This window comes from Bubalus kerabau, chromosome 7 (genome assembly GCF_029407905.1).
Source record: "Bubalus kerabau isolate K-KA32 ecotype Philippines breed swamp buffalo chromosome 7, PCC_UOA_SB_1v2, whole genome shotgun sequence".
Taxonomy (NCBI): domain Eukaryota; kingdom Metazoa; phylum Chordata; class Mammalia; order Artiodactyla; family Bovidae; genus Bubalus; species Bubalus kerabau.
Genome location: NC_073630.1, coordinates 118,320,113 through 118,329,212, shown reverse-complemented (window position 1 = coordinate 118,329,212; position 9,100 = coordinate 118,320,113). Strand labels below are relative to the sequence as shown.

Below are 9,100 nucleotides of genomic sequence, written 5' to 3'. Positions count from 1 at the left end.
GTAGCTCAGTTGGTAAAGAGTCTGACTGCACTGCAGGAGACCTGGGTTCGGGAAGACCCCCTGGAGAAGGAAATGGCAACCCACTCCAGTATTCTTGCCTGGAGAATCCCATGGACAGAGGAGCCTGGCTGGCTCCAGTCTATGGAGTTGCAAGAGTTGGACATGTCTGAGCAACTTTAGCACACTTGGTTTGGGGGCCAGGAGGTCTTCCTCCTTAGGCCTCAGTTTCCCTTTCTGTAAAGAAGGCCATCCTAAATGAAATCAGTCCTGTATTCATTGGAAGGACTGATCCTGAAGCTGAAGCTCCAACACTTTGGCCACATGATGTGAAGAAATGACTCATTGGAAAAGACCCTGATGCTGGGAAAGGTTGAAGGCGGGAGGAGAAGGGGACGACAGAGGAGATGGTTGGATGGCATTATCGACTCAATGGACATGACTTTGAGCAAGCTCCGGGAGTTGGTGATGGACAGGGAGGCCTGGCGAGCTGCAGTCCATGGGGTCGCAAAGAGTCGGACACGACTGAGCGACTGAGCTGAACTGAAAGAGGACCAATTCCATAAACTTGAGTTCCGGGTTTGGTATGGCCACGGTCTCACTGAGTGGACCCCGGGTGGACTTGACGCCCGGCCATCCCGGGTCGGAGCTGGGTGGGCCGAGGTTGCGGGAGCTCTCGGTGCGGGGAGCCCCGCAGCCCCGCCCCGGAGCGGCCCCGCCCCACCTCCCTTTGTTTCCGTAGGCCCCGCCCACCGCGGCCAGCTCCCTCCCTATTGGTTGGGGGGCGGGCCCCGAACGCCGGGGAGCCGCCGGGGGCGGGGCGTCGTGGCGCGGGCGGGGCGAGTGCGCCTGCGCGGAGCTCGAGCCCGGTCGCAGCCTCTCGGCGGCCGCTGCTCCTGAGGAGCCGGAGCGCTAGCCCGAGCGGGGACCGGCTGAGGCGGCTGCAAGGCGGCCCCGCCCCGGGGCTCCATTGTTGCGGCGGCGGCGGCTCTGCCGGCTACTCGGCTCCGCCTGGCTCGGCCAGGGCGGCCTCCGACTAGGAGCGATCGCTGCCCCAGCGGCGGCCTGAGGTGAGGCGGCGGGCGGCGGGCGGCGGGGCCGGGCCGGGCGGAGGGCCTCCCCGGCGGACACGGGCTCCGGGGCTGGGAGAGGGTCTCTCGGCCGGGCGGCGGTCCCGGGAGGTAGGGGGGATCCTTGGGAATCAGGGGTCCCAGAGCCGGGTGGGGTCCAGGGCGGGGCAGGGGTCTCGAGTCGGGCTGGAGTCCCGGAGCCGGACTGGGGTCCCCGAGCCGGACAGGGGTCCCCAGGGCCAGACTGGAGTCCCAGAGCCAGACTGGGGTCCCGGGGCCGGACTGGGGTTCCAGGGCCGGACGGGGATCCCCAGGGTCGAACTGGGGTCCAAGAGTCGGGCGGGGGTCCCCAGGGCCGGACTGGGGTCCCAGAGCCAGCCTGGGGTCCCGGGGCCGGAGGGGGACCCAGTTGGGCGGGGGTCTCGAGTCGGGTGTGAGTCCTAGGGCCGGACGGGGCTCCCGGGGCCGGACTGGGGTCCCAGGCAACAGGGGTCTCCGAAAAGGCAGGAGTCCCAGGCCGGGCGAGGGTCCCAGGGCCGGATTGGGGTCCCGGGCCGGGCGGGGGTCTCAGGGCCGGACTGGGGTCCCAGGCGGCAGGGGTCTCCGAGAAGGCAGGGATCCCAGGAGCCGGACGGGGGTCCCTCTCTGGGTGTGGCACATCCGAGCGGGGCGCCGCGGGGTCGCTTGCCCGAGATGTCGGCCGCCGCCGCCCTGAGCGCCAAGTGCGGACAGGGAAGCGGAGCGGGACCGACCGCCGCGCGTCTGGGCGCCGGGCATTGTTTCGGCCTCGGGGTGGCTCCGAGGGGGCTCCGCGCCCCCTGGGACTCCGCGGGGATCGGCCGGTGATGCCCCCCGCGCGGGGTCCTGGTCATCCTGAGGGCGGGGACACTGCCTCGGTCCCCGCTCCCTCCCTAGGGTGGCTGGCTCGCGTGGTGTGTCGCCCGAAGGCAGCTCTGGGTGGGCCCTCGCACGAGGGGATCCCGGACATCCTGGGAGTGGGAAACTGTCTTTGTCCCCGCACCCCCCCACCCCACCCCCGCCCCTTACCTCCACAGGGTGACTGGCTCGCAGTGTCTCACCGAGGGTAACTGCGTGGACCGCCGATCGTAGGGATTCTGGTCACTCCGAGAGTGAGGGGCTCTGAGTGTTTGAGGGTCACCGAGGGTGGCTCCGCGTGGACCCGTGCGCGCAGTGTCTTGGCCACCCTGCGAGTTGGGGGGCTGTGCCCCGTCCCTACCCCTCCCCTCCCTGAACCCCCGCGGCTTGTGGGGGTGTGATCGGCCCGGGGACACGCTCCCCTTTTCCCACAACAGTGCGTGCGCGCGCGTGTGTCTTAGGGGGGTTCCATGTGTCGACGGGTGTCCCTGCGCGGGGAGCGGCGCCCGTCGGGCTGTAACGGGCTTGTATGTGGGGGAGAAGCATTTGGCCCGAGTCGGACAGCTGAGCCGCTCGTTTATTTATTGTCTCCTTTGCCGTGTGAACAGAAGCGGCTGCACTGGCCCAGGAACCCGCCCCTCGCCCAGCCCCGGTCCCCGGGGAGCGCGGGGCTGTCACTGCGCCGCCGGGGGACCGCGCGTCGGGGCTGCGGCCGGAGTTTCCTGCTGGGGCGCGAGACTCGGCCGGCCGGGCGGGAGCCGGCTCTGATTGGAGGGAGCCTGGTCCCTCTGCCCGGCGCTTCTTGATTTCTTCCGTTAGGATTGGGAAGAAGAAGAAAAAAAAAAAAAAAGTCTGGAAAGCCAGATTTAACTTTGCAGCTCTCAGCGCCTGGAGAGTGGAAGAAAACTTTCCCAAGAATTTGGCGGGCTGGAGAGTGCGTTTGAAGGAGGGGAATCCACACCCGCGGAATGAGGCCAAGGCAGTTACAGTTAGGTCAGGTTTACGCAAGGAATAGAGGGGGTGAGGCTGTGGGTCATTCGTTTTACCCTTGTGTGAAAACACCTATTATGTTCCAGGAGAAGTGATTCTTTTCCCCTGGGGAATGCAGTGTCTAACAGGTCAGTCTTTTGCCTTTTCAAGAGCATCCTGGTCTAAGATAGGAAACTGTGCTATAGGCACAAGCAACTGTAATATCCAAATGGAAATTATCTGTGAAGGGACAGGGTATAAATAACAGAAATGCAAGATGGACAAGTGGCCATAACTGCAGCTGTCGCTGTTACCAAGTCCAGACAGCCGGCTGGCCTTTAACGCGGCCTGTCTCCGCTCACTCTCCCGTCTCCCCCATGCACCCGGCGGGCTTCCAGCTTCGTTTGCCCGTTCTTAGAGTATCAGTTTAGGTGACCGTTTCTTTCTCAAGGCTCCCCTGACATCTTCTCGTCCTGCCCTCTGAGAGCCGTGGTCCTCAAGGACAGAGTGGTTCGCTGCAGTACCCAGAGAGAATGAGGTCTGTCTGAACGAGAGGCCCCTTTTCTCCATCCCGGATCCAAGTCTTTCCTGTGATTTAAAATCTGCAGTTCCTCAACTCTCCTAAGGACTTTCAGATGAACAGTTGCTATTACTGAATTTGTTGCACAGTGTGGAGTACTTGAATTTATTTGGTCTGAGTCTGGCTCTGGAATGAAGCTGCTGTTTGTTCCTGCAAAACCACTGGGCTTCAGTTTCCTCACCTTCGAGGGTTTTAAACTAGGTAAGAACTTTGTCAGCCCTAAACCTTTAATTCTTTCAACCGAATACAGCAGAGGAAAGTTGTCTCAGTGGCAGTGGTATAAATAATGGAGATCCTTTAAAATGTAGGTTTCTAAAGTGAAAGTTTTGTTTTTTGTTTCTTTCCACAAAGTTTAGTTGTGGGTGTATTCTTTGTCTCAGGGTTGAAAGACACTGTCTATGATGGAAGCTTTGGCAACTACTTAATACTGTCTTGCATAGTCTTCATAATTGCATTTTACTTGCAACATCTGTGCTCTGTCAAATTGGTTTGAAGTTTTCCTTAATGAAGTTGTTGGGTTCAGATCTCTTGGCAGGAGTATGTTGCTGATCTTTTGAGTGTCATACGAAGTCGGCCAACTGCAGGCTTTTTTATGCCCCAGTCTCTCACAGAGATTTTATTTTTTTAATTTTATTTCCTGTTGCGGTATAGCTGATTTAACAATGTTGTGGTAGTTTCAGGCGAACATTGAAGGGACTCAGCCATGCATACACATATATCCATTCTGCCCCAAACCCCTCTCCCATCCAGGCTGGCACATAACATTGAGCAGGGTTCCGTGTGCTATTGAACAGTATTCTGTGTGCTATATAAGAGGTCCTTGTTGGTTATCCATTTTAAATATAGCAGTGTGTACATGACCTTCCCAAAGTCCCTAACTATCCCTTCCCTCCAGCAACCATAAGTTCATTTTCTTAGTCTGTGAGTCTCTTTCTAACGGAGATTTTAATTTGGAGAGTATGGAACCAGTGAACATGGGGAGTACCTTGAGTGGGTGTTTGTGGCTTTGTATAATGGATTAAAACATAGTTTAAAATGATTAGTTGCAAAGTTGCATCATGTTAAATGACCTATAAAGCTTCAATTCTAAAGAATATAGTAATTAGTCCTTAAAAATATTAATCTCCCTTCCAATTTATGTTTGGCAAGATGGGAATTTGATGTGCTTGATTCTTTCAAAGCCACATGTCTGTTGTTGAAAGGATAAACAGTTTTCTCTGCTATTCTTATTTGGGTGATTACAGGAATACAACATAGTTGGTAGCTGTTTGGTCAAGAAGTGATGCCACCAAATTATATTTTCATGTTAAGTAGCATTTTTTGTCTTTATTTTGATTTGCAGCCTTTAATTAATATAGCATATTAAAAAGTGCATTGTTTTATATATGTATGCACTCCACATGGTTTGTTTTGTTCCCTGGTGGCTCAGATGGTAAAGAATCTGTCTGCAATAAGGGAGACCCGAGTTTGATCCCTGGGTCAGGAAGATCCCCTGGAGAAGGGAATGGCTACTCTCTCCAGTATCCTTGCCTGGAGAATCCCAGGGACAGAGGAGCCTGCCGGGCTACAGTGCATGGGGTCACAAAGATTCGGACATGACTTAGCGATGAAGCACACACATGTTTTGGGAGCAGTCTTTAGAAATGCAAATGGGTTTTCTTTGCGGTTTTCTTAGATTGTCTTAATGTTTTCACTGAAAACTAGTTGCTACTTGTTCTGCAGGCAGGGCTGGTTTTTATATGGATTAGATGAAGAGGCAGCTTTCAGAGAAGAGGTCGCCTGGGGATGGAGGAGGTAGCATTGAGCTGTGCTTTTGGCGGTCATTCCTACTGTTCTTCACTGGAAGAAGACGGTTGACCGGCTCTTCCCTGGAGGCCTAATTAGAGTGCTGACTTAGCCTCACCTTAAAGAACTGATGGTGCTCCCCCCTTTTTTAGTTTATGATATTCTCTAAATCATCTTGTTTAAGCATTCTTTTTTTAGAGCTAGAAGTTCAGAGAGAAACTTTTTTCTTAAGCTATATAAATCTAAGTCTTTGCTGTTACCCGCTCCCCTCCCGCACCCCGCCTGCATCCCACATCAGCTACCAAATGGATTTTTCTTCTTGGTTTTTCCGTTTTAAAGATCTTATCATATATATGCCTATTATTACAGGCTACATCAAAGCCGTTTTGAATGCTGACAGGATGTCATATGAATAATATATTCAAGATAACTTACTCCAGTACTTTTGCACAGGAAGCTTGGCCCCAGGAAGGCTTTTGTTAAGGTCAATTACTTTCTTGAACTTTAGTTTCCCTCCCTAGCGGAAGAGATTGTCCTGAGGATAAAATGAAATCCTGTATATAACAGGATTTTGTAAGGTGTAAAATATGTTGCCAAGGATTAAAAGATAATGCTTCATTAAGAATGTAATGAGTCTGTTTTTTTTTTTTAAACTCCAATGTTTAATATACAGATGGTCCATAACATGAAGGATATCAGGCAACTTCTTGTAGGATTGTTTTCTATCTTTAATTGGCCAGTGTTGTTTGATATCTTAGCCTTTTGAGGGAACATCCAATTCAAGTTTCAGAGATGTTACTCTTTTTAAAGTAAGGCTATGGAACGCGCAGACTGTAGCCCTTAACGGTCTCTGTCTTGTGTCCCTCTCGTGTTCATGTTCCTGTGAGCCTTCCTTTTATGAAGCCTGATGGCTGGGCATTCCCGTTCCTAAGGGACCTGTCTTGAGGTTGGGAAAGGCAGGAGGCGTTGCCAGGTCACAATCAACGAGAGTTCACGTCTGCAATGCCCTGGAGTGCAAGCTGCGGGAGTCAGGGGGAACCTGACCTCAGCCCCCTGGCGTCCTCGGGCCTTCTCGCCTCATGGCACCTTGGAGACTGCAGGGTTTCCTGCCCACCAGGCGAGGCTGCCTTTCCCTTCCTCTCCCTCTCCCTCCTGCCCTTTCTTCCTCTCCCCCAGCTCTGAGTATCTCTGATGCCCCAGGCACTGGCAGGAGGCAAATACAAGGGCTGATAAAACACAGCACTGGTCCACAAAGCCTGTAGACACGGGGGTAAGTGACACTGTCACACAGCCTGACAGACGTGCGCCCAGAGTACCTGTGGTGTTCCTGCGGGCAGGCGACCTGTGGAGACTGGAAGGTGGGACCCAGTGCCTCACTGGAGGAGAGCTGGAGGCTTGTAGTGTAGTGGGAGAGGCAGACCTGGGTGCGACCCAGTGCGGGTAGTAGGTGCTGCCAGGGGTCTGCCAGAGAGTCTGGGGGCCAGGGCGCATTCTGCTGCTGCTGCTGCTAAGTCGCTTCAGTCGTGTCTGGCTCTGTGCGCCCCTATAGACGGTGCCCACCAGGCTCCCCCGTCCCTGGGATTCTCCAGGCAAGAACACTGGAGTGGGTTGCCATTTCCTTCTCCAGTGCATGAAAGTGGAAAGTGAAAGTGAAGTCGTTCAGTCGTGTCCGACTCTTCCTGACCCCATGGACTGCAGCCTCCCAGCCTCCTCCGTCCATGGGACTTTCCAGGCAAAAGCACTGGAGTGGGGTGCCATTGCCTTCTCCCAGGGCACACACAGTCCCACATTTATTCTCCTCTGTGGTGTTCGGAGTTCATTAGGTAAGACAGGCAACGGAAGGTTTACAACTTAAAGAAAAGGCAGTGAGTTACCCGAAGCCTGGACCTGAAGTAGACATTCTGGAGAGCTTATAATTTCCCACATCTGCATGTATCAGAACAAGTCTGTGATCTCTGTTGTTTTGGATGGAGTATGACCATTCCTTTGCTTTTTTTTTTGGCTGTACAGCATGTAGGATTTAAGTTCCCCAACCAGGGATCAAACTTGTGCCCCTTGCAGGGGAAGTGTGGAGTCTTAACCATTGGACCACCATGGAAGCCCCCATTCCTATCTTTTGATTTAAGGAAGTCAGTTGACTCTTGCTGAATGTCGAGGATGCGGCAGACACTGACGGGTGTTTTCACATATATGGCTGCATGGCTTTCCTCCGCTGCCGTAACAAATTGCCCCAAACTGAGTGGCTTAAAACAACACAGATTTATTATCCTACAGTAGATTAGAGGTCTAACTTGGGTCTCATCAGGCAAAAAACAAGGTGTCTGCAAGGCTGTGTTCACTACTGGAGAATCTGACGGACAGCTGCTTGCAAGCTCATTCACATTGTCCATCAAATATAGTTGCTGCCACCTGTCGGCCTGAGGCCTGTTTCCTTGCTGGCCGCCGGCTGGGAGGCTGCCCCCAGCTCCTAGGGGCGTCTGTCTGGGACCCTGTCTGAGGTCTGTAGCAAAGTGCTTTTTGCCAGGTAATGTGACATACTCACAGGGCCCAGGGATTAGCACGTGGTCATCTTGGGAAATCATTATTCTGCCTCCAACAATTACCCAATCCATTTATGACAACATCCAGTGACACTGTTATTATTGCCCTCAGTTCACAAATAAATAAAAGGCATCTGTATTTTAAGCAAATTGTTAGGACCATCAAGATTCCAGTTAAATGACAAGACAGTTCATCTGACTCACCCTTGAGCTGATGGTGGGGTTTAGAGCAGCAGGTCAGTGAGAAAGCAGCAGAGTAAATTTTGTGTTTTGGAGTATTTAAATGGATGGGCTGCTCTGATTATAGAAGTTTTGCCAAGAAGTCATTAAAGTAATTCCTCTGTTGGAAAAAACAGCCACGTGGGGGATTTGGGATGTGAAGGACTTTTCCTCTTGGGGTGAAGAGTGCACAATTCCATGTCCGGTTCTCCAGTGGAAACAGCTGAGTTGACCCAATGGGGATTCACGTTCCTGAACTTCAGAGCATCTGTTTCAAGATTGCAGCAAACCCAGGAAACAGAGTTCATACTTTCAGTGATGGTTTGAAGTGAGGTGCGTCTTGTGGTCAAGGAAGCAACAGGTGATGGTCACGAGCCTTTAAGACCAAGCATGACCTCATGGGGTCCCAAAGTCAGACACGACTTAGGGACTGAACAGCAACATGATCTTGTTTGTTTATGCTGCTGTTCACTTGCAAAGCCGTGTCTGACTCTTTGTGACCCCATGGACTGTAGCACGCCAGGCTCTCTGTCCTTCACTATCTCCTGGAATTTGATCATGTAGGTGTTTTTAATAGTTTTTCATTATATATATATTTTTTCCTTCTATAAGAAATCAGAATCTAGAATCCTAAGGCATTTTAACTCAGCCTTCAGGAATTTACTGACTGCCTGATACCCTGTGCAGAAACGTTGTGTGTCTTTGTCTGTGTGTATGTGTGCTGGGGGGAGGATTTATAGCTCTCTGTTCTTTTTTGAAGGCGTTGGATTCCAGAAAGTTTAAGAACACACTGCTTAATCTGATATTCTTGCCGGTTAAGTATCAGATTTTGTTTAAAAATGAAATACCCCATTTTAAACAGAGTTACACAGACGCATAGTTTTAAGAGTCAAAAGTTCTACAGGACTTAAAACAAAAACCCAGCAGTCACCCACCCCACCCTTCTCCACCCTGATTCCCGTCCCCCGAGGCCTCCCGCTTCAGTGTTTTAGCTGTTTCTTCCAGATTTTGTGTGAGACTTCCTGCTTAGGAAGAAGACAATTTGGGTCACCTATTCCCTCCTC

General features: G+C 52.5%; 1 protein-coding gene across 1 annotated transcript in view; it reads left to right on the top strand.

The window, feature by feature from the left end:
* Window positions 1–840: 840 nt before the first annotated feature.
* The window catches only part of AFAP1 (actin filament associated protein 1), a 149,391-nt gene continuing 141,131 nt past the window's right edge, over window positions 841–9,100 (top strand). The window contains exon 1 of the mRNA XM_055589187.1: window positions 841–1,067. The gene's annotated coding sequence lies outside the window, so the exon portion shown is untranslated. The remainder of the gene's footprint in view (window positions 1,068–9,100) is intronic.